The following is a 3,105-nucleotide window of genomic DNA, read 5'->3' as shown; positions in this document are numbered from 1 at the left end:
TTCCCAATACAATGTGTGCTTATCCTTAGAATAATCAGCAATATAAAGCCAGCACATAAAGACAAGACAGTCACCACCAGTGGTGGCACCAGAGGTGGAGCTGTAGCGCAGTCCAAAATTCAAATAGGGGAGCCATACCTACTACCACCCCAAATCTTACCAAACATTGCTGTCTGGGACTTACTGGCAGTTGGTGTTGCTCATCTAGTTGAATTTTGGACTGAAGCCCCAGCTGCCCTCTTTCACTGGCTAATGTGACATAAGGCACAGGTGTAATAGGATATTGCAGCTTGTGACATGATGATGCTGCAGGGGGATGCCAGCATTCACAGTGATTTCCCCACAGGACACCCTGTCTGACTGTGGGGCAATTAATTAGCACATGGTGCACATGAGGCAGCATGGTAACTGGGACTGGGTAGAACCAGAGGTGTATTAACTATAAGGTACACTACAGGCATCCTCCTCAATAATATCAATACATAGGTGGAATGTGCTGATATAATGCCAGCAGCAGCACAATTAGTTTCAGCACATGACATATCCATAAAGTCAGTGAGGGAGTGGCTCTGGGGACCCATGTATTGGCAGTGTTGGGGTTTACTTTTGGCTGTCCCTCCTCATATATCGTTTCCATGGTGACTGACAAGTTTACATCATGGTTCATTGCACTTCTACCTGTCAGATCTAGTCAGTGGCCGCTACCAAATTAACAGGTCACTGTGAGACAGCCATTTTCAGCCAACCAGTGGCATGCTACTATTGTAGCAGTTGCTGATTCGATCCAGCAGACAGAAATGAGACAGCTTTCCAGGCCAAAACACAAGATCCGACATTGGAAAGAGGATGTTTTGCCTAATTTTTGGATCCAAGTCTGGAGGGAAGATCCGAGCCAGCCTTGGATCCACTTAAACCCCTAAATTCGAGTGGGTTTGGTTTTCTGGAAACTGAACTCACTAATTTCTTCCATATACACAAGTGACAAGTAAATATTGCAGAATGAGTTCCTTGAGAAACAAAGTACAGTTTCACTATAACAAACAAATAAGAGCATTTTAGTTGTTTTTTTCTTGTTTTTTTTTCTTCTGCAGCACCACCCATGCAATTGTGATTTTCTAGGCTATGGAACTGCTAATGCTAGCAAATGAAGCTGCCTCCCAGAAATGCCATTGCAGTCACTCTTCCCAGGAACTTACTCCTGTCTCTAGCTACCTACTGTATACAATATACCTACTGTATACAAGGTAACTACAGTATACAATATAAAACTCTAAAGCTAAACTAGTGACTAACTGCAAATGTAGCCACGCTAATCAAGCACTCTAAGCACGGCTGCGGCATTTGCCACAGGAGTCCAAGTCTGTGGGGTGGGAAAGATAGCCATCGGTGTCTGCAGCTCTGTTGACCAGAAGTTGGGCCTGGACAGGAAACCGGAAGACATACATTTTGCTGTTAGAGCTTGGCCACTTGTTCGCCTAGGATTTTAATGTGAATTAATAAAATTTATATATTTTGGCAGTTTATAAGTCTGTTCTGGGGAACACTTGTAGAAATTTTAGTCTACTACTCCTTACACCTTGTAGGAACCTTTGATTCCATAGTTGTTCAACTATTTTTCTTGGAGCACCACCAAACAAGTGCTATCACTATTATATTCATACAGCCTATATGTTGGTATACATAATTGTTATTTAATCTAAAGGTCCTGTGCAGTTTCAAAATATTCTTTTAGAATATAAAAATCCAGCAAACCTAAAATGAAGCACCTATTTCTCATCAGTCTCTATATCATTTAAATGTGTCCTATTTTGAAACAACATAGACTGAACTTTTATTGTTCAAGTTGGCACTGCTTTCAGTTAATATGTAAAAAAAATTGTCACACTCTGACTAAACAACCAGGACAAGAATATTGAATCTATCACACCACCGGAGGCTACTTGCCAGGACTGGCAGTGGTAATCTGTGCTCCCTGCAGCTGCTTCAGTCTTCTACTTCTTGAGCAGGCATACTGCAGACTGCAGCTGCTCAGCTCTGACTACTTGATAGCTTTGTCCCTACTAAGAAGCGATGCGTGGCTTGCTTCCTCAATTTGAACTTGAGGTCATGTGATCAGTGACGTGGCAAATTAAAATTATGTTAACTATAAAAGCCTCACCCTAGCACTAGATCAATGTCAGAGTGTCAGGCTCACCTTTCTGTCCTCCAGCATTGCTATTGTCATTTTCTAATCACCTTGTTTGTATTAGATAAAGCTTAATTCATGATTTCACTTCTTGTCTGCTCCTTCAGTACTCCTGCTGTGAATTGAAGTATTCAGCTTTGGCTTGGTATTAGACAACTAGACACTCCCCTGGTACTTGCTTCTACAGTCCAAATACTAACCCACAGCTTGCTTAACTCTTCTGTGCTTGTTCCATGGTAGCTACTCAGAGAATACAACCTTGATGTCGGGAGCCCAAATGCCCTTGCTGATGTCCCTGGCAATGACCACTCTTGCCTCTCTCCTGGATAGCCCCAATCCTAATTGCCCAAAAAAGTCAATTAATTATCCCTGAGATTGGCCTGACAGGAAATTAGACTGAAATAGAGAACATGATGTATGTGGGTTGTTCAATACATAAGGTAACAAGTACTCTCACATGCATAAAGTGGTAATTCAGTTATTTGTGACATGCTGCTACAAATTCAGCTCTGTGCAAGCTTATGAATGGTAGCACTGTTGGAAATACATGTGTAATTGTGGTAATATGGCAGAGCAGTGTACACAACAGCAGAATGTACTGGATCCAATCAGCAGTCCAGTGGCTTGACCAGTAGCCGCGTCATTTAGAGTAGTAGGTAAAGCCATACTCACTGTGATTACACTTGTTTAAAGTATGAAGCGGAGCAAGGTTTTAGCAGCACACCAGCTGATGACTGTACTGAAGATGCATGTAGCAATGCAGGATGCCAGAACAGTGGTATAAGGCAGGATAATGCAGGATATCTCTGAGGCTAAGGGGGAACATCCATCTCCCACTGTGTAACTCTACATCAAACAAATATAGTTCCCTAACCTAGAAGGCCATCGGAGATAGTACTAAGTACCCCTGGAGTAACCAT

This window comes from Pseudophryne corroboree, chromosome 6 (genome assembly GCF_028390025.1).
Source record: "Pseudophryne corroboree isolate aPseCor3 chromosome 6, aPseCor3.hap2, whole genome shotgun sequence".
Lineage (NCBI taxonomy): Eukaryota > Metazoa > Chordata > Amphibia > Anura > Myobatrachidae > Pseudophryne > Pseudophryne corroboree.
This window is presented reverse-complemented; position numbering follows the sequence as displayed.